This window comes from Triticum dicoccoides, chromosome 3A (assembly GCF_002162155.2).
Source record: "Triticum dicoccoides isolate Atlit2015 ecotype Zavitan chromosome 3A, WEW_v2.0, whole genome shotgun sequence".
Taxonomy (NCBI): domain Eukaryota; kingdom Viridiplantae; phylum Streptophyta; class Magnoliopsida; order Poales; family Poaceae; genus Triticum; species Triticum dicoccoides.
The window spans coordinates 158,167,069-158,190,284 of NC_041384.1; the positions used below are offsets into that span (position 1 = coordinate 158,167,069).

Below are 23,216 nucleotides of genomic sequence, written 5' to 3' on the forward strand. Positions count from 1 at the left end.
CTCTGCTAGCTAGGGTACTTCAGTTAATTTACTTAGGTTTTAGTTATGGCAGTAGGTTAATTAGGTTATCTATTTAGTTATGAATTTAGCTAGGTTTATTTAGTTTTGGACATGTCATATTTGGAAAATGATGATTATGTGCAGGGTAAATGATCCGAGTGGCCTATGTTACGCCGGAATGTTGATCCATTTCCGTTTCGGTGAATTTCAGGCGCTCGATATGTCCTTTTTTAGCAAAGGTCATGCCGAAATTTTCCATGAATTTTGGCATGATAGATTTCTTTTTGGCAAACATAGATTTCTTTCTTATGTCATTTTTCATTTTTTTCATACTTTTTGAATTAAACGAGGAGACTTAATCATAGGAAACATGTCGAGCAACGAAGAAACTGGGCCTTCTGACCAAGATGTAGACAAGATGGATTATGAGGGTGAACAAGAGTACCTCGACTATTTGACTGCTAAGCAAGGTTTGCAGGTCGGCCTCAATGATGGTACTGATGCCGACATCGACACCGACGGCGCCGGCACCGATGGCGGTGCCGAGACCGATGGCCGTGCCGAGACCGGTGGGGGAGGTACCTACGGGGAAGATACAGGTGGGGAAGGTACCGACGCCGATGCCGCTACCGAAAAGAACAAGCCGAAGAAGCAGAGGATACGAAAACCTAACAAACTAGGGATTGGACGACTAGTGATCACAAAGATGGCACCTGGCAAGTTTGAGACATTAGAGCCGGAAGAACCTCGCAAGTGCTATGGGAACCAAGTAGGATGCATCCTACGGGAATGCGCGAGCATCAACAATGATGACTTAAGGAGTAAAGAATATTTGATGCAGTTGCTCCTGATGAAGTTGCACAAGAGATTCAAGTTCCCCAACCGGGATGATAACATAGAACAACCGTGGGATGATCCGAAGATGAAAAAGATTAACAATCACGCCATGGGCATGTTCAGCAATGATTTGGCCTCCTGGAAAGGGAAGGTGAAATGAGCTATTGAGGCTGAGGAACCCCTGTCCAAGATTCTGGAGGAAAATCCGACACTTATGGAAGAGGAGTTCGAAAAGTGCAAGGACACTTGTGCTACCGAGGCAGCCAAGGCTAAGGCTGCGAAATTCAAGAGCCTTCATCAAAGGAACACGGGGAAGCATCGTCTCGGAAGTCATGGCTACCTCGGTAAAAGGCCCATATGTGATAAGGAGGACACAGAACATGAAGCCATGGGTATCCCAGACCCCTTCACGAAGTTCACCAACCCCTTGGAGCGTGACTTCATCAGGACCCGCTACAAGTGGGACAAGGAAAAGAAGGTTTTTTACACGGACAAGATCATGAGGAAATTGATTAGACTACTGGTAATTACTCTTTTACCACCTTACATTTAGCTCCATATCTAGTCGACTACACATTCCTAAACGGTTCACGATCCTTCAACAGGAGAAGCAATACCAGCTTGTAGCCGAAAGCCCTACTTCTCCGATGAGGCCCAAGTGGGACACCCCTCTCAACCGGGCCTTGAACGAACTTAGGGACTCCCTTTGGGCCAGCGGCCGCAATATGGTCGTGTGCACGGCGCTGGAGACGGTGCCACGTGGAAGGTGTTTTACAATGAGGGCCCGGAGGCCAAGAAGCAGAAAAAGAAGTTTAGTCAGGCGGACATCGGCGCGAAGGTGAAGCTTGCGGTCGAGAAAAAAGTAGCTGAGGATGCGAAAAAAACAGCCGAGGAGAAAAATGAGTTGCTACTGCAAGCAGTCAATGCAGCTGTAACTGCCTGCAGAAATGATTTTGCTACTAACTTGGTTCCAGCTATCATCAACTGGACAAAGGAAAATCCAGACAAGACGGTACATGATTTCCCATTGCCCAGTTTCGTCGGGAGCAACTCCATGAACAACAACACCATCGCACCATCACTTGCTCACGCAACCAGGCCTCCTCTCGCAGCCGCTCCCGCTCATAGCAGCCCATCCTCAGTCTTTGGTGCGCTAGGTGGGCCTTCGTCTTTGGCTGAGCTCGACGTCGCCACAGTAATTACATGTCGCACCAACATATATATATATATATAATATTCCATTTTCGTTGCCTTTCGGATGTTATACGCCACAGACATATGTGTTTGCAGGCCAAAGAAACCCCATGCACCATACTCTACTTGATCAAAGGCCAGAAGGTGGATGTGGGAAGGGGATGATAATGGACCCCTTGCAACCCATGTTCCACAACCAGCCGATCCCCGCTGGGCACTTCAGGGTTAGCTTGTCCAGTGTGAAATCAGGGCACGATCATTTGCCTCCTCCAGTACATCATGTGAGAGAGGACGATGAGACCCCGCTGCGGATTGGAAACTGCAAGGGTTGGGTGCTGCTATGGCCAAAGAATCTTATTCGTTTGGAGCCGGCCGAGAGCACACCAATAACCACACATCAACAAGTATGTGCGGAGACCACCACCCCGCCTACACAATTACCAGCTCCGGTAGTGCTGGGTGAGAGCGGCGGACGACATGATGAAGGGGGTGCAATAGTACTGGCTAATGTAATTTGTCCTGTAGAACAGAGAATGGATGATGAGACAGAGGTCGACCCTATGGGTCCTCAATACAAACGTGTATGACTGTGACATAGATATGATGAGTCAACCATATGACGAATCAGGCTATCAGCATGCTAATGAGGATATGGATGATATGCCCGGGCAGGAAGGTCGTAGCATGGATTGCAAAAAGTCTCTCTTCATGAAATCCTCACAGGACACGCCTGAAGATGCCGCCTCAACACAGGCTCAACTAGCCGGGCGCGAGGGCCGTACAGTACTTAGCCCGGGAACACTTGGACAGGGGTTAAGGAAGGGTCTGGAAGGTGTGCCCAAGAAAAAAGAGAGGAAGAGATCGGGGAAGATAGCTGCCTCCAAACAAGCCAGAGCACATAACAGCCAGACGATGGATTCTGAAGCGCGTGTACCCATGAAAGGTGCGTCCATGTTCCATCTCACGGGCGAGCCTATGCTATCGCCGAAACCGCTGGAGGCACTATCAGGGGATCTCAGGAGACTGCACAACCATGTGATGTCAACGGAGAAAAGCCTACTAGCCTCAAAGGATCTAGGATATCCGACATATGCGGCTCATGTGCCTGAGGGGAAGTGCTATGTCGACACACGGCCCGCGGAGGTGTTCTTCCTGCGGTTTGACCATATCTTTGAAATGTTTCTGACAAGGCGGCTCGGTTTTACAATCGTCTGCCTTTTTGCGCTACATATGAGCTCCGTCATGAAGAGAGTAGAAGGCTCACAAATCTCTGTGGCGGATCCGTACTACATGCACGAGTCTTTCTTGAGTCTCGGCGACCTTGAGCGTGAAACTGCTAGGGACTACCTCCAAAACTTCATGGTACAGAATAAGGACCAGGAAATTCTCCTCCTGCCTTATCATCCAAAGTAAGTCAGTTCCGGACAACCCTTTCGTACATTTCAATCATTCCTTCTCGCTCATATGGATAATAATTTTGAGGTGTCTTTTCCCCGCAGCAACGGGCGCGCCGTCCTTATCGTTCTTTACCCGCGAGTCTCCCATGCCGTGTATTTCGACCCTTCCAGAGACTGCGAGAAAAAGGACTACACCCACATAATGAATATTCTAGATGATGCTCCCCAAGGCTTCAACATTAGAGGTGGGCCATGTGCAGATCAGGAAACAAAGGAACAAGAAGATGGGTTTCGCACATAAAACTAACTTCTCCTGCATCCATGTCCCAAAACCAAGCAAGAAGGATGGATTCTACATCGTCCATCTCATTATTGAGTTCAGCACGGATCACCAAAAGCTTCGCATGACAAGCAGAAATGATGATCATATCCACAAGTGGCTAGAATCTCATGGAGAAGCGGATTATAAATTTAGAGATGACTTCTTTCGCATCCAAAGGGACATTGCGACGATCATCATGAAAGAAGTCGTCGATGAGAAGGGGATCTTCCACCACGGCCCTATATCGCGAGCTAACGTCCGAACTCACATAGGCATGCAACGTCTAGACCTCACGCCGTTCAAGAAGCTAGGGTCCATCCTCGATGATACGGAAGGATGGAACTTCTAGTGATTTACGATGCCGATGATGATGATATGTGTTGGTTGAACTTGTATACTTTCTGTAGCGATGAGACTTTGTGATGTCCACGGTCCCTGCCGAACTTGCGTAACGCTACTTTGTTAGTTTGCCTACGATGACCTGAGTACCTCTACATAATTAGTTTGTGTACTGTATGTTGCATCTAGTTGCTAACCCTTTCTTTTTTGTGTTGCTCTAGTATATTTTGTTGCATATGATTGTACATCCTCTTGATGAAGATGCATCTCTAACAGGTACCTAGTTTCTTGATGGCGAAGTGTTATGTCGTGTACGAAGGGAAGGTTCCAGGAGTGTATGACGAGTGGCATGAGTGTCAGGCGCAAGTGCAGGGGGTCTCGGGTGCCAGCCATAAAGGCTTCAAAAGCAGACAAGAAGCACAAGCTAGTTACTTGAGGTTCAGGCAAGTGCGAGAGAGGACTCATGACCGCCGCCTCATGTACTGCATAGTTCCACTATCACTCATAGTGATAGCACTTCTCGCGTATATCATTGTTTAGATGGATGACGTTGTAGTTGCAAGTGTTCGAGACTTGCATGTATCGCTATTTTTGAGATGATCACGATATACCACTTTGTGTTGGATGATAATTATGATGAGACTATTTGTATGTATATTCTATGATTACATTTGTGGTCTCGCAGCGATTTGTATGTGTATGATGATGACATTTGTATGTGCTAAAGATTCGTGTATAAAGCCTGTTCAAATACAAAACAAATATGCAGAAAAAAACAAAAGCTACTAAAATTAGCAGTAGCGAGTGGAGGAAAGTTAGCAGCAGCGTGACAATAGCAATAGCGTGTTCGTCCAAAGAGCGCTAGAGCTATTAGCAGTAGCGAGCTTCCAAGCAGCACACTGCTGCTACACTTGTATAGCAATAGCGTGGGCACGCACGCGCTACTGCTATGGGTTAGCTGTAGCGCCCTATTAGTAGCGCTGGTGCCCGCGCTACTAGTAGGCCAAAAACACGTGCTGCTGCTAGGCTTTTCCCTAGTAGTGCATCCCCCCTGTTTTTCGGCATAGCTAGCGTGTCGAAAAATAACTTGTACCAAGTTTGTTCCAAGGACGATGTCAACACTCCATCGGCTATTTATATGTTCTTAGGACGATAAATATATATCGGCCATGTTTATGCTAAGGGCGATAGTTATTTATTGGTCGTTGCCTATCTAGGCTTCTTGCCACACACTTGGGTGGTACTTTTTAAATATTTTCCATTGAGAGCTCGAGGTAACAATGCCCCTTGAATGGATTCCACTAAATATGAGTTTCCAGGAACTGATCTTGCATTCCTAAAAGGACCTTCCCAACTTGGAGACCACTTCCCGAATTTTCTATCTTTCGAACCAATTGGTAGAATCACCTTCCACACGAGATCGCCAACTTGAAAAGTCTTCAACTTGAACTTCTTATTGGACTCTCTTGCCACCCTCGACTTATCTCCCTCTATGGCCTCCAAAGCAGCCAAACGTTTATCAATGACTTCATCAATATTATCCATCATCAAGTTATAAAATTCCACCGCCGATAAATCATTTTGTTTGGCTATTCTCAAAGCATTCAAATTCACTTCCACTGGAAAAACAGCCTCTTGACCATACACGAGCTCATATGGAGTTACCTTTGTAGCACCATGCCTTGAGATTCTGTGTGCCCACAAAGCTTCAGACAGTAGCTCATGCCATCTCCTTGGATTATCCTCAATCTTCCGCTTGATGAGCTTGATTAATATTTTATTGCTAGACTCATCTTATCCATTGGCTTGGGCATAATATGGAGAGCAATTGAACAACTTTATCTTATATGATTCGGCAAATTCTCTAACTTGATGTGACATAAAGGATGAACCTTGGTCCGTAGTTAATGTTTGAGGAATGTTGAATCTATGAATAATGCACTCAGTTATGAATTGAATTACCTTTGTATGTGTCATATTTTTGATTGGTATTGCTTCAGACCATTTAGTAAAATAATCAGTTGCCACCAACACGAACCGATGCCCCTTTGAAGAAGAAGGATGAATCTCTCCAATAAAGTCTAATCCCCAACCCCTAAAAGGCCACGGCTTGATAATAGGATGTAACATAGCAGCAGGAGACAATTGAATATCACCAAATTTTTGACAAGCTTCATGTCCTTTATAATACCTGAAGCAATCATTAATCATTGTTGGCCAATAAAACCCAACACATCTCAATAACCATTTCATCTTGTGGGTCGACTGATGAGTGCCACAAATTCCTTCATGGACCTCTCCCATAGCAACTCTCGCTTGGTCCTCGTCCAAGCACTTCAAAAGAACATCATCAACCGTTCGGCGATAAAGATCATCATCTCTCATTGTATATTGAAAGCCATACGCCGAACGGCCCTGTCCACACTTTTACTATAATCACACAAATAATCAATAATGGGTTTCCTCCTGTCTTGATTCTCTCCTGCATTAAATTTTTCGTTAGTGGCCGAAACTGTGGGCTCCAGTTCATCCTCCCCTATGTTGGCAAGACTAGACATCGGCCTTTGAGAAATATGAAACATGCCAAGATCAATATGATAGCCGGACGCTTGTTGTGCCAACTCATTTGCTCTCCAATTGTCATGTCTAGATATATGAGCAATGCTAAAATAATCCAAAGTAGAAAATATATATATATATATATATATATATATATATATATACATTTATCAAGATAAACATTAAGTGATTCGTCAAAACATTGAAAGACTTTACATATTTGTTGTGCTATTAATAACAAATCACCAAAAGCCTCAATATGTGTAGCACCTATGGCAAGCAACATCTCTAAGCCGAATAACAATGCTTCATATTCGGCCTGATTATTTGTGAAAAATACTCTAAGCGGCACGAGGCTTCGAAAACAGCACCATAAGGAGATATATAAACAATCCCAACATCTTGGCCATTTCTACAAACTGAACCATCAAAATATAATCTCCATGGTACTAACGAGACAAGGTTAATATCAGTATCATGCTTGTCATCAATCCGATGCTCAACAATAAAATTAGCAACGATTTGGCCTTTCATGGATTTCAGAGATTCATAAGCCAAATCAAATTCAATTAAAGCATAAGCCCACTTTCCAATTCTACCACTAAGAATTGGCCTATGCAACATGTATTTGATGACATCAGTTTGACAAGCTATAATGCAAGTACTAGACACTAGATAATGTCTCAATTTTGTGCAAGCATAATTTCTCAATAAATGTATACCTTGTCTCGGCATGCAATAAGCGTCGTCTCAAATAAGTAATAGCATGCTCCTTTCCTTCAGTCTCTTGAGTCAAAACAACACCAATAACACCCTCCTCCGCCGCAATATAAAGCCTAAAGGGCTCTTTATATTTGGGAGCTTACAACACCGGATGAGTGCACAACTAACTTTTTATCATATCAAACGCTTCTTGCTATTTTCCCCCAAGTAAAATTGGCATCGTTCTTTAACCAAAGGATGGGAGTGAATGCATCAACCTTCCCTGACAAATTGTCTATGAATCTCGTCAAATAATTGACTTTGCCAAGGATTTTTTGCATATCTCTCTTGCATGTTGGAGCCCCCACCTTTTGTATAGCCTCTATCTTTTTGGGTTCAATTTCTATGCCATCTTGATGAATAACGAAACCCAAAAACTTTCCAGCCGATACACCAAAGGCACACTTCAAAGGATTCATTTTTAGTTCATGTTTTTTTCATTCTCTCAAAAGCTAAGCGCAAATCGGCTAGATGAGACCCAAAAGCATCCGATTTGACAACAATATCATCAATATAAACCTCAAGTATAACACCAAGTAAATCATGAAAAATTAAATTCATAGCCCTTTGATACGTGGCACCGGCATTTCTTAATCCAAAATTCATCATTGTCCACTCAAATAAACCAAGGAAACCGGGACATCGAAAAGCTGTTTTGGACATGTTCTCTTCGGACATAAAAATTTGATTATACCCCGCATTACCATCAAGAAAGCTAATGACCTTATGTCCAGAAGCATCATTAATAAGCATATCGGCTATTGGCATGGGATACTCATCTTTAGGTGTAGCTCTATTCAAATCTCTAAAATCAATGCACACCCTCAACTTGCCGGAGCCCTTCTTCTCTACTGGTACAATGTTAGAAATCCACTCGACATACCTGCAAGGTCTAATAAAATTAGCTTTAAGCAAACAACCGATCTCATCCTTGATTCGGTCATACGTTTTTGGATTAAACTTTCTGGCCGACTACTTGTACGGTCTAAAACCAGCCTTTATAGGTAACCGATGCTCCACTAACTCTCGATTTAAACCTGGCATCTCATGATATTCCCATGCAAAGCAACAAACATATTCTTTCAATAACTCGATCAACTTAACTTTATGAACGACTCTTAAATTTTTGTTTAAAAATGTCGTCCTAGGAAGTGAACCATATCGTATATCTATCTCCTCTAATGGATCGGCCAACGTAAAACCTTGTCCTAATTTATCCATATCATCTAACTCCTCCATAGATTCATACATATCGTTCTCATTGGACCGATATTCAACAAGACGCTTTTGCAACCATTCTAAATTAGAATCCATTTAAATACATCATACCTTGGAGCCGATTACCACCAACTGGCTTTAAAGAAATGGGCACGAAACCACTTTTTGTAGCGCTAAGGAAATCAAATTCTGATAAGTCGCGCCCTGTCAAGCAAATAACATTGGGATGTTGTCAATCCACCGATGCATCGGCCAAAGCAACACAAGCCAAATTGTCCGCATGAATGACCTCCACTTCATCATCAACCCATTGAATCAAAAACTAGTGTGTAGTAGATGGCACACATTGGTTTGCATGAACCCAATCGTGGCCTAATATCACATTGTAGTTACCTTGCACCTTGGCGACAAAGAATGCGGTAGCCAAAGTTTTGCTTCCCACTGTAAGCTCCACATACATTACATCTTTGGCTTCATTTTTCTCTTTTCCTTCAAATCCATTAAGCACCATGTTGGTCTTTATTAACTCTTCATCAGGCAGCCCCAATTTTTTGAAGACCGAATATGGCATAAGATTCACCACAGCACCACCATCGACAAGCATTCTAGCCATCGGTGATCCATTAATATGACCTTCAGGGAACAATGGCCTCAAGTGCGTCACCGGTGATTTTAGCCAAAACTTTTGGTTATCACTTGGCTTTGAATGGAACACTTATTTAAACTGCAATGATATGCTTATTGAAACTAGAAACAGAACTTAGATTCAGCCCTTTAAAGAATGCCTAATTGCTAGTTGTTGGACAATCTAGAAACACAGAAACAACATCATTTTTTATAACAAGGAAAGGGACTTGAGCTACTGTATTTCCTGCTTCAAGGAACATTTTGGCACCATCATGAAAAGAGTCAAACCTAGTTTAAAGGAGGGAATGCAAAGCTGGTTGGAATATTTGTAAACATTTCTTTTTTTTATGCTCCCCTCCCTTGTTGTAATCCATTTGTGTATAACACCCCCCTATTAATGAAAAATAGAGTTACAGTAGGGTTTTTACCCTACTGTGTTTGCTCAAAAAAAGTGTGTCATCGGTTCTTTTGGCTTCTCGAATATAGCATTTTTAGGACCAAAATCTAGCTGAGCGACTTCCCCTTCTTCATCTATAGCATGAAATTCTGCGGGTAAGTAATACACCATATTAATATCCATACCTTCATGAACTGGTGTAGACTCATAATCAAGCATTTCATCTCCTTCCACAAGCATTTCCACTGACTCCGAAATATCTCCAAGGGAAGAGGAAGTAGTAGGCAAAGTGGACGATGTAATAGTAGCCACATCGTGCTCCGTTGGTGTTGCTATGATCAATGCAAAAGCTGCTATGTTTTCCTTTTGCTTTGGCCTCCACACTTGTTTTGGGGTACCATGGGAAGGCTTTCATTGAATAATTTATCCCTTAGCTTATCTGCTTCTTGTTCCTCCTTCTCATGACTCCTCATGCGCTGCAATCTCCTTTTTTGTGCCTTGGTTAGACCGGAAGGACACCACTTAGGCTGAGTATATTTTGGATCCCTCGACTTGGCCTTGCTTGTGCTAGCTTCATGATCATTAGCCATGGGGCCTTGCTGGACCGTAGCCACATCTTTATTAGAATCAGTCGGATTATCAACAATAATCGGCTCTTTGATTATTAATTCTTTAGTGCCTATCGTAATAGTTTCAGCACTAGTATTCTTCTACTTTTGCTTGCTAGGCTCTGAAATTTCAGCACTTGATGATTTGGCATGCCACACTTGCGTACTGACCCTTTTTTGATCTTGCATTGGCCGATTGACACCATTGTTCAAACGGCCTCGTGTGGGATAAGAAAGCGTCTCATGAACGGGCCTCCTTGGTTCTGCCAACCCGGATGAAAAGCATAAGGGGGGATTAGGGCTGCCCCCATCCTCCATTGAAGTCTCCCATGTAGTATGGCGCATAAGGGGTGGCGCCATTCAGGGTCCTGGTGACCACGACCCATATGGCCTTGCATGATGCTGAAATTCTTCCCGAGGAGGTGACCTTGAGCACTTCAAATTTGATGACCGGTTAGAGCTAGAACCGGCCACTTGACTAGTATATTTGGACAGCAACATATCAAAAGTTGGCTTGATTCTCTTGCACTGCACTTTAGCTTCATTCGTCTTCCACTTGCCAACCTCTGGACTCTTGGGCTTAATAAATTTGACATGAGTGTTTTCTTGCACTTGTGGTTGCCCCCCGAGTGTATGATTCTTGATGGTGATCTTGATTATCTCCTTGCCACCGGGTTGCTTGTCAAGCACAACTTGTCTCCCCAAGACCTTGTCGATCTCCTTGTTTTTCTTGGGCTCACCAATGAAAATATTATTCTTATTAGCTGATTCGGCTATGCTGGGCCGAATTAATATCTTCTTCCCCTCCCAATCCATGGTGTTCATTGGGAAAGGCTGCTTATCAACTTGCATCTTGGAAAATTTCGATCGTCCGTCATTAATGGCTGATTGTATCTGTCGTTGTAAAACATTGCAATCATTAGTAGCATTATAAAAAGAATTATGATACTTGCAATAAGCACGCCGTTTTAGCTCTTCAAACGGCGGTAAAGTATGAGATATTCTAATAATCTTCGCTTGCAATAAAGCATCAAATATTCTATCACACTTAGCAATGTTGAAAGTACATTTCATCTCTTCATCACGATTCTTATGAATCGGCTTTAAATCATTGCAAGTAAATGGTTTGAAATTAGATGGCCAAACAAATTTAGTGGCATAAATATCACCTTCATCATCTGAGTGCTCACTATCATACTCAACCATATTTATCTTAGAACGATCAATTTTATACCTATGCACCTCTTTAAGATCTTTGCTTCGGCTTTCTTGAGCCAAAGCCCTTTGTAAGACTTGGTTGATATTTAAAAACTCATAGCCTTCTAGCCTTTCTCTAATGTGAGTTCTCAAACCACTAAGCACAAGATCATACAAATCTCTCTCGGTTATCACCAAACTATAGCACCGGTTTTTTATATCTCTAAATCTCATGACGTAATCGGAGACTGATTCATCATGCTTTTGTCTAACAGGTGTAAGATGTGACTACTTAAGCTCATTATCGCCACTATAAAAATGATCATGAAATTTTTGTTCTAGTTGCAACCAAAAACGAATAGAACCATGTGGTAAAGAGGCAAACCATGAAAAATGTGGTCCCGGTTAAAGATAAAGGAAATAAATGCACTTTCAATTCATTTAGTGAGCCTGCTTCACCCAATTATGCCAAGTATTGACTAAAATGCTCCCATGTGGTTTTTGTGCCCTCTCCATTAAACTTAACAAAATCTGGAATTTTATATCCCAAAGGGCATTGAATTGCATCAAGGTATTCTGGATATGACTTTTGGTAAATACGTTCCTTGGTAACTCAACTCCAAAATTCTCTCGGGGCATCTTAACCATCTCCTCTCTAAGATTAGCTAGACCATCATCCGTAGTGGATGATGAAGCTTGTGGCATTGGTATAGGAGGAGTAGGGTTAGTAGCTACAGGTGTGAATTGTGGCAAGTATGCCGAATTGTAATTCGGCAATGATCTAACAACATTTGCACTTGTAGGTAGGGTTTGGTTTGGCGTTACCATCAAACTTGGCATACTCATGATAGGATTAATGAGTGCAGCAACAATCTAATTTGTTGGGCTAGGATAATAATTCATCGGCACAGGAGGTGCCGATGAAATAGGTAAAGTTCGATTAGAGATTTCCGCGGTAACAGGTACACCAACATTACCACTAGATGATTGAGGCATACTACTTTTAGCATTACTATTTTCCAAGAAAATTTGGTATAAAAAATTATTGCTATCAATAATGTGACTATCAATTTCAGCCCATACCTTGGGAGAGAAGGTATTACTCATAGAGGGTTTAACCTGTTCATCATGAAGAGGAGGAAACTTGATTTCTCCAACCGAAGTGATGTTGCCTTGACGATCCTTCTTGAACTTAGCAAGGAACTCCTGCATCTCCTTCTCTTCATGCGCCTTCTTGTACTCCTCATAAGCTTGGCGATGTTCCTCCGATAACTCCTCAAAATTGGGCTTGATTATGTTATCGGCGTTGATTTTCAAGGGCTTGGGAATCTTGTCGTTGCTAGAAATGATGGATGATGATTATGATTGATCTTTGTCCCCAGCGGAGTCGCCAAAAAGTGTGTTCGCACATGAACATGTCACGTGTACCCTCGACGCCGGGGGTGATGCACCATAGCTCACATCGAACAAGTCTCGTCGGAAGCGCGATTCGCAAGACAACCAGAGAGAACTTTTGAGGACCCGAAACCCCACACTCCGGGAGGGATCCCGTCAGGGAGTGAGGCGGTTATGGGCTGCCCTAAGTCGGTCAAGCCGCCCCTAGAGCCTCGGGATTACCAGCTCTCCAACACGAAGAACGACGAAGATCGAGAAGCAAAAATGGGGGAGGGACAAAACGTAGATGAAAAAGTAGTAGATGTGTTTTTTGCAATTGTGTGTTGTTCAATTGGCCGTCACCTCTCATCATTTATGAGGCGGCTGGACTTTCTGTACAAGAAATGGACTAAAAATTATGTCCAAAACATCAAAAACCCTAACCTAACTCGAACAAGAATTTTTGGCAATTTTCCGGATCAACTCGGTCTCACCGATTGGTTTGCTTCAGTCCCACCGAGTGAACGTGGCCAACTCTCTGTAACTTTCTGTAATTTCCCAAATCGACTCGGTCTCACCGAATGGTTTTCTTCGGTCCCATCGAGTGAACATTGCCAACTCTCTGGTAATTTTCCGGACCAACTCGGTCTCACCGATCAAATCAACTCGGTCGGTCTGAAATGATTGTGCAGCTTTTGTTTCTGACCTTATTTTGCCTCCACAGGTAGCATACGACCTCGGATTAAGACGATTTGTATGTCAAAATCAACCGTTTCGACGAGACGCACAACTTTCGTGTTGAAATGATTTCGATTAGAGTCCATATTAATTGAGTTTCATGTTATTCTTTAATCTGGTGTCAACATGAGCATGTCTGAACTTGTCATAATTATTGCATCCGAGCTCCGTTTTAGACCATCTTCATATCCATCTCGATCTACTTAAGAGAGCCATCCGGAGTGACCCCCAATCCTAAGTTTGAATTGGTCTTTACATATCCTAAGCTAATTTTATAATTGTGCCACTTTTGAGCGTCAACACTAACTTCTTGAGTTCACATGCGCCTTTATCATGGCTAAATTCAAATTAAATAGTCATTTTCCATATAATTCTTTCTTTCTTAGGACATATATGGCATACCACCGCAATGCTCGCCTATTCCAGTATCGCCTTCCTCTGACCATGAGGGTCGCGCAATGGGGGTTCTTCGGTTAAAGTCTAGTTGACTTCATCACCATCTTCATCTCGAGCTACAACATGTAGCAAACTGAGAATGAGATGGACACTTGAGTGCTCCATGAGCATTTTGTGGATACTCTGAAAAAGCTTGGAGGATCGGATAGTAGGGTGATCACTCTGTTAAATTTTTTGGGCATTTTTTCTTGAAAATAGAACCATCGTTTAGATGCTTTGTTCCGTGTACATATCTTGCAGAGGCAACTCCCAAGGGTGTGCTGAAGCTTATGAAGGTAGAAGGCTTGACAATCTTTCGTAAAGAGCCATTTGCAGGTAAATGGCCAAATATCTTTAAATGCATACTCACAAACATATCATCACATTGCGATATTATACACCACTTGTTATTTCAAAATGCAGAACTATCGACATGAGAAGTATATTGCGGAGAAAAAAGAAGGCAAGACAACTAAGGTGAAGGATATATAGATTAAGTGTAATATAATTTCTGAATATTTGACATAGTGGCAGTCGTTCTCATTCATAATCTTGTCATTCTCATGAAGTTGCTTTGAGTTGTAATTTTGTCATTCTCATGAAGTTTTCTTTGGTGAACTAATAGATTTAGACATGAGGTACATATGCGAGGACTGCGTTGAGGCATCTGACGACTCGTGCGATGAGTAGGATCATGCAGGCGGTCCTTGCAGATGTGAAGCATGCGGAAGTGCATGTTTCTAGTTTCAAGGAATCGATCAAGGGTCATCAAGTGCCGAATCGGAATAGGGCACGGGGGCATTTGACGCTGATGGACAACTACTTTTCCCTCGATTCCCTATACAGACAATTTCGCCAGCGCTTTCAGATGCAAAAAAATGTGTTCAATCGCCTCTACAATGGCACGTCCGATCATATGATCACTACTTCATGTAGAAAAAGGATGTCATGGGAAGAATTGGATTATCTTATTACCAAAAGTGCACGACTGCATTGTGGATGCTTGCATATGGCACACCCGCGGATTCATGGGACAAGTATCTTCAGATGTCTAAGAGCACTTGCGGAGACGTCATGGTCAGATTTTCCACTGTAGTAGTTGAGGTGTGCATACCTCAGTACTTGAGAGAACCAACTGTCGTAGGCACCAAAAAGCTCATAGCACCGTCGGAAGCAAGAGGATGGCCAGGTATGCTCGGATCTCTTGATTGCTTGCATAGAATATGGAAGAACTACCCAAAAGTTCTACAAGGGCAATATCAGAGTCATGTTAAGAAGTTCACCATCATTTTTGAAGAAGTTGCATCACCAGACCTCTAGATTTGGCACACTTTCTTTAGCATGCCCGGGTCTCACAATGAAACAATGTGCCGCAACGGTCTCTATTGTTTACGATGTGTAATGAAGGACAAGCTCATACGTGCAACTATATTGTCAATAGGCATGACTACGACATGGGCTACTGTTTGGTTGATGGTATCTATCATTCGTGAGCGACCTTTATCAAGACCATCTCTCAGCCAGTTGGTCATAAAAGAGCTCACTTTGCCCCAAAACAAGAAGATAGAAATGATGTGGAGAGGGCATTTGGAGTGCTAAAGGCCCGTTTTACAGTTGTTCATGGACCTGCTAACAATCGGATATGTAGACCTTATGGGAGTTGATGACATGTTGTGTGATCATGCACAACATGATCGTGGAGGATGAGGATGAAGATGCTGAGAGGTCTGGAATTTGAGAACATGGGTGATGCTATCCAATTGTCAAATTAGAATCCGGCTATGTTTGATGAGTTTGTCCAAATGCATTAACAAATTTGACATCGAGCAACTCATGAAAAGCTTAAAGAAGATTTGATTGAGCAACTGTGGTCGTGGGCACTTAAAGAGGACACCTGGAACATATGTGCTAGTTGAATTCAAGTTTGAACAGTTTTATTTTAGAACTTAGTTGAATTTGGTATTTACATTTGAACTATTGTATTTTCACTTCATGAAGATTTGATATGTTATTATTTTGGGTGTTGTAGACTTAAAAAAACAAAGGTAAACGTTTAGCGGGCATGGTTGGATGTACGACTTCCATATATGTGCCCCGGACGATTCTCGACTAGTACGATAGATAAATGTAGTGTCCGTTTTAAGAGTCGGCGTTTGGAATGACCTTTATTTTTCTTAGGAATTAACTGTTATACCGTTTTGATTAGTTGAGAAGCGAGTAGTTGGGTTGTGTGCAAAAGTAAGACACTCTAAGCGAGCGAACCAAGGGGATGGTTTGATGTTTTGTGATGGAACTAGCCTATCAGGATTTAAGTTTTACAGTGTGTTCGGATGTCTGTATTGAAGCCCTTGTATTGGATTTGGTATTACCTAGCTAGCAATTTAGGCGTTCGGTTGTTTACTGAAACGAGCGAATGAAACGAACCTGATACTGAGCTGAAATTGCGTCCACGCGCGTAGCCCTCCCACGATACAGAGGTATATGCCTCCGATTTGGCTGGAATTCCCCTCGTCTCGCAAAACGTATCGCTTGGCACACAGACTCGACCGCGCGAGCAGCTTCTCCTCCCCTCGCGAGAAGCTTAGGCGGCAGCGACGGCGGCACAGGTAGGGTTCCCCACGCCCTGGCCCTCGTCCCCTCTCTGGCGGCGGCGGATCTGCAAGCCCCCATGGCTGCTGCCCCTTTCCCTCCCCTGGAGCCACCTTTCCTCCCCCGCGCCCATCTTGTTGCCCGGCACCGCCATTGAACTCCTTCCCGCCGCCCATCTTGCGGCCCGGCGCCGCCCTGCATCTCGCCTATGTCGCTGGCTGCCGCTGACCCTCCATCTCACCACCCATCCTGCTGCCAGGCGCGGCCCCCAATCCATCCATCTTCTGGCCGACGCAGACCCTCAAATCCCGCCCTTCTTCTTCCCCTTCCTCTTCCATCTTCTTCTTCTTCCCCATCCCTGGACCCCTTCCTTCTCACACATTGTACATAATTTGATTTGATGCATAAAACACAAAGCATGTGCAATTCCATAGTATGTCATCCGAACAGGTTTTGGTATTGAGATTCCATGGCCCAATTCCAGGATCATCCAAACATGTGAATTCGTATTCATATTCATTACAGTTTCCACTCTGAATTGGAAATACAACAAATTCAATACGGGGCTCTCCAATACAGACATCCGAACACACTGTTAGACTTGGCATTGGTACTCGCATTTTTCTGGATTTATTTCAGACTTTTCGACGATGTTCATTGAGTGTGAGAAGACTTTCCCATCAACTATAAGGTGTATGTGTTGATTTCGTCAACATCAAAATATGCGTCTGCTCAGTATCTCGGAGATGCTCATGATAGTCATAGAGATAATGCGTATGTGTGTGTTCATGAAGATAAATGTATATGAACGTATGCGATTGTACTGCGTAAAAATGAAAGACACTCTGAGCCCGGTGCTGTCAACGGTAATGCTAAGTTTGGATTGGAGAGGATAGTGGGCGAAGATGGAAAATCGACTGATTTAACAGAAAAATTAACAATACTGTTAAACCACTAAACTAAGGTTGGCCCATTGCAAGTTTGCAACGCGCACTCTCCTAATCAGCGCTGAATTCAACTCAGCATTTCAGCCACGACTTGTATGCCGCCGCTTCTCCACCCACACCGGCGACAGCACCGGCGTCGGCCCAAGGCTCACCACCTGCTCCTCTTCGGCCTCCACCTCGTCTCTCACGGCATCCACATCGCCCTTCCCTGCGGCCACGATGTCCTCCATCTCCTCCTCGCCGTCGTCGTCTTCATCATCTTCGTCGTCCTCCTCTTCTTTCCCCACCACCCTTATCCTCCACACCTTCACGCTCTTGTCCAGCCCGGCGCTGTACACCACCATGCTTCCCTCCACCTCCCCTGCCTCGCCGCCGCCCACCGCCAGGCACCGCACGGGCCCGCGGTGCCCCTCGATCACGGCCAGGCACGTGTGCGACTCGCCGCCCTTCCCCTCCCGCCTCCACACGCGCATGGTCGCGTCCTCCGACCCGCTCACCACCACCCGCCCGCCGCAGCCGGAGGCCAGGCAGAACACCGCAAGCCGGTGACCCTTGAGGAACCCGACGTGCACCGGCCGGCCCGCCGAGGCCTCCTTCTCCCAGATGTTGACGTAGCCGTCGGAGGAGCCGGCGTAGAGGAAGCACCGTCGGGTGGTGCCGCTCGCGGCGTGGCAGATCGTGAGCGCGTTGACTGGGGACAGCTCGGAGCGGAGCACGATGATGAGGGCGTGCGCGGTGCCGCCGTACACCCGGCGCCACATCTTGACGGTGCCGTCGGCGGAGCCCGTGAAGATGCAGCCGTCGGCCTCGTTGACGAGCATGGCATTAATAGGCCCATCGTGGGCGACGAAGGAATCGACGCAGCTGCCGTCGGAGAGCTTCCACGCCTTGACGGTGTGGTCGTGCGACGCGGTGTAGAGGAGGCCCGCGACGGCGTGGAGCACGAGGCACGACACGGTGTCGCGGTGGTGGTGCGGGCGCTTCTTGGCGAAGGAGAGGAGGCCGCCCTTGGCCGGGAGCGTGGCCGCCTTCTTGGCGCGGATGTGGTCGCACACGGCCGCCGCGCACACCGTCCACACCCGGACGTGGTGGTCGCGGCTGTGGGAGGTGACGAGCGTCCCGCCGCACGCCGCTAGAGCAGGGACACGGCCGCGGCCCACGTCGAGGTACCCGCGGTTGAAGCACCCGGGCGCCGCCCACGCGCGGACGCGGCCGCTGTCGGACGCCGTGAACAGCACCCCTCTCGCCACGGCGAGCGCGTGCACGTCGCCGTCCAGCCGGTGCAGCGCCGCGAGGCAGTGGTAGATCGCGGCGGGCGACGGCGGAAAGCGCAGCCTGCTGTGCAGCGGCGACTGCACCCACGGCGAGCACCCGCCTCCCACGCCTCCGACTCCCATCATCGCCGGCAATTCCGCGACAGGCACGGACGACATGCTCATCCGCGCCGGCTCCGCCGCCTCGCGCGCCGGGGACCGCCCCCCTCCTCCTCCTCCTCCTCCTCCCCCGCGCGCATAGTGGTGCACGGGCGTCTGCGCCGCCGCCGGCCGCGCCTTCCGGTCCTCCTCGAAGAAGCTAAAGCTCTTGCGCCGCCCAAAATCCATCACCACCCACTATCTCCAGCAAGCCACTCCCCAAGAAGTCCACTCTCTACTCCCCACGACACGGTCGAATTGAACTCACCAGCCTAGCACCTGCTGTAGTATCGACCGCAATGCCGTCGCGCTACCTCGTCGACGCTGCTGCTGCCCTACCCACCACCGCCACCGCTACGCACAGCCTCGCCACCTTTATGCGTATGGGCACGTACGTATAAACCCGATCGCGATCCCCGCGCGCGTATGCAAAATCGGTGGATGGAGGCGCGCGCGCGGCGCGCCCGCTCGTAAGTACCTGCGCCGGTACCACGGCCGCGGCACCATAAACGCGGGGGAGGGAGCGCGCCGGAGTTAAGGAGCTAGTAAATGGCGGCTACGTACGTACGGGGGCCGTAGGAAGATTTGGGGAGGAAGATTACGTGCACGTGGTCGCGTACTTGCGCCGGCGATGAATGCTTTGGCTTGGCATTTGGCGCCATCAAGGCTTGAACTCGAATAGCCGGAGCCGGGAGGGGGGTTCCAAGATCCGACGGCTACTGCGGGGACCCTCCTCGGCATCCAACGGCGGCTGCCCGCCCGCCGGCTACCTAGCTAGGTGAGGTGATGCAAGGGGCGGCTAGGCGATGGATTGGGTGGAGACCAGGAGGATCTCGCGAGATCAAGCCTAGCTAGAGCTGCTGCCTGCTGTTGAGGTGTACCTCCGCCGGGCCATTGATGCGCTCAGCGCCGATCGTCGTCATGCAAGACATCGGGTACATGTTCATTTACTGCAACCGCATCTGCGTATATTGGACGGCTGGCTGGCTGGCTGGTTATTTGTATTTTATTTTAGTTCACCGCTATTTCTTTTGACATCTATTTTAGTGCAACTGCTATTTCGACATGGAGTGCGGGGCGCAACCTGTTTTAAACACATAACCACATGTTTGGAAATTTTGGAAGCTCTAAACACTCCTCTTGTACAATCGCAAACTTTGGAAATGTTTTTAACACATAACCACATGTTTGTGATAATTCGTAATTAACTTTCTCAAATCCCTCAAGGTTTAGCTTGTTTCGAAACTTTGTCACACTGGTGGGGCCCACTGTCAATGATAACCTGCCATGTTTTGTGCGTATTTCCTACCATCAGTCGCATAAATATCGAATTTAGTTGATTTCAATTTCACCGACGAAGAAGCTCACCGAGCCGGAGACTAGGATGATGTGGTGGGCCGAACGTGGGGTGGGGTGGGGGAGGATTTACGAGTATGGATGCATGCACAGGGGGTAGGGTTTATAGGGGCGATTTGATAATTTGCCACCCCTTACTTCCCCCTTTCACAATTTGGCACCCATTGTCTCAATGACGGGCGGGCCCGGGCCCCACCTGTCATTCTTAGGGGGGGGGCAAATTATGAAAGGGGGAGGTAAGGGGTGGCAAATTATCAAATTTGCCGGTTTATAGGTATGGTCGGAGTGTTGGCTCCAGCAGGGCGGGGCAGCAACAATGAGGATGGCGGTGGTTTCACATTTGCTAAAATACGGGGTTTACCACAAAAAAAGAGAAAGATGGTAGTAGCGGAATTGGTTGAGGCATTATTTTGACAACTGTTGAGTAGCCAACTCCTATAAAAACGAAATCAGAAACTAAACAAATACGAGAAAAAGAGGTTGTGGTCTCCCGCGCGAGTGGGCCGACCCGTCTCGCCTGCCCCTTCAGCGAGTCGAAAAGGTGGACTCGCTGAGCCTATGTTCGGTTATCTCCAGAAATCACTAATTAAGGAGTACCCATTACAAAGATCACGCCCACCTCCCCAGGTTACAACAATGGCCGCGCATGCAGTGCGCCTCTTATTGCAACTTGGGAGTTTCCTTTTTTCATACATTCATTTTATCTCTTAAACAGTGCGTCCAAATCTCGAATTGTTTACACTGCTGGATTCCTCGCGTCGAGATCTTCCCAACTAGATCCCATGTTTATAGATTTTGATTAAAAAAAATCATGAAAAAAACGGACGAAAAAAACCCGAACTGGGAGCATGTTTTTCCCTTTTCAAGAGGCACGACCATGTCTCTCGCATAAGGAAAAAATGCGTTGTTTTTTTCTTTCCGAGAGGCACGGCCATGCCTCTCGCGAAAGTAAATCCGTGCCTTCACGAGAAGTAAATATGTGCCTCTCGCGTAAAAGAAATAATAAAACGCGGTTCCAAGAGGCATGGCCGTGCCTTTCGGGGAAGAAAATCCGTATCTCCACAAGAAGTAAATCTATGTCTCTCGCTAAAAAAACTGTTTTTTTTTCTTTCCAAGAGGCATGGCCATCTCTCTTGCGGAAGCAAATTCATGCCTCCACGAAAAGTAAATCTGTGCATCTCGCGAAAGAAAAAACATGTTTTTTTTCTTTCCAAGAGGCACGCTTGTGCTTCTCGCGAAAGCAAATCCATAGCTCCACGAGAAGTAAATATATGTCTCTCGCGGAAGGAAAAAATGCATTTTTTCATGCAAATTTTCTTTTTCGGTTTTTTTCCCGGATCCAAATCCTAAGAAAAACTAGGGGAAAAGCGAAAAGCCGAAAAAAACAAAAAAAATTAATAATCTAAAAGCTAAAAATGCATACAGAAAAAAAATCAAAAAAACAAATTCCCAAGGGAGCGTGACACGTGGCGGCGGCTGAGAGCGCGCCAAGTGACACGCTCCCAGCCCACCCCAAGCGACCCTTGCGGAGGCACCCCAAGGAGTATTCCTCAATTAGTGAATTTTTTTAAAATAATACAATAATTTATTAAATTTCAGAAATATTACGCCGTAATTATATTTTTTTAAAATAATACCCAGTCTGGATCCAATCATCCTACCGGTGGCCAATTGGCCCTTGGTCGGGCCACTGCCGGCTGATTGGATCCAGTCGGCCCACTGTTGGCCGATTGGCCCTAGTCGGTCCACTGCTGGCTATTGGCGCCTAGTCTACTTTCTCTATGCCGACATGTGCATGCACCCATTTATCTATTGAATATGTATTTGAAAAATGTTGAAGAAGTATTTGAAAAAATGTTGATCATGCATATAAAAATGTTAATCAAGCATTTGAAAAAAAAATGAACAAGTATTTGAAAGATGTTGAACAAATATTTGAAACTGTTGAATAGGTATTTGAAAAATGTTGAAGAAGTATTTTAAAAAATGTTGATCAAGTATTTGAGAAAATATTGATCATGTATATAAAAATGTTGAATAAATATTTGTAAAAATGTTGATCATGTATATAAAAATGTTGACAACTATTTGAAAAAATGTTGAACAAGTATTTAAAAAATGTTGATTAACATTTTTATATACACGATCAACATTTGTTAAAATATTTCTTCAACATTTTTCAAATACCTATTCAACAATTTTCAAATATTTGTTCAACATTTTTCAAATACTTGTTCAACATTTTTTTCAAATGCTTGATTAACATTTTTATATGCATGATCAACATTTTTTCAAATACTTCTTCAACATTTTTCAGATACCTATTCAACAGATAAATGAGCGAATGCACCTGTCGGTCTAGAGGAAGCAGACTGGGCGCCAATCGGCCAGCAGCGAGCCGGCTGGGTCCAATTAGCCAGCAGTGGGCCAACTGGATCCAATCGGCCGGCAGTGGGCCGGCTGGGGGCCAATAGGCCACTAGTAGGACGAGTAGATCCGGCCAGCAGTAGGACGAGTAGATCCGGCCAGCAGTAGGCCGACTGGGTATCATTTAAAAAAATATAATTATGGTGTAATATTTCTGAAATTTAATAAAAAATGTATTTTTTTTAAAAAAAATAGCTCAATTAGTTGCTCTCTTTTTGCTCTCCAACTTGAATCATGATAAATGGTCTGATAGAAAGTTCGGTTGTGCCATTAGGAAGTTCGAAAGATCAGATGCTCAGAGTTCACATCGTGATTACCGTGAAATACCGACCAAATGCCGTTCAAAATGTTCAATATTTTTTTAATTCAATTCAAGTAGTCTGACGTTGGACGGACAAATGAGGTGATGGTTCTGCTGCCATAACCAATTCCTTCCTTGAACTTGAAGCATCATGAATGGTCTCTACCATCACATCCCCTC

General features: G+C 45.2%; 1 pseudogene; it reads left to right on the forward strand.

Annotated features, from left to right (window-relative positions):
- The window catches only part of LOC119272105, a 21,468-nt pseudogene extending 6,972 nt beyond the window's left edge, over nucleotides 1-14,496 (forward strand).
- The last annotated feature ends 8,720 nt before the right edge of the window (nucleotides 14,497-23,216 follow it).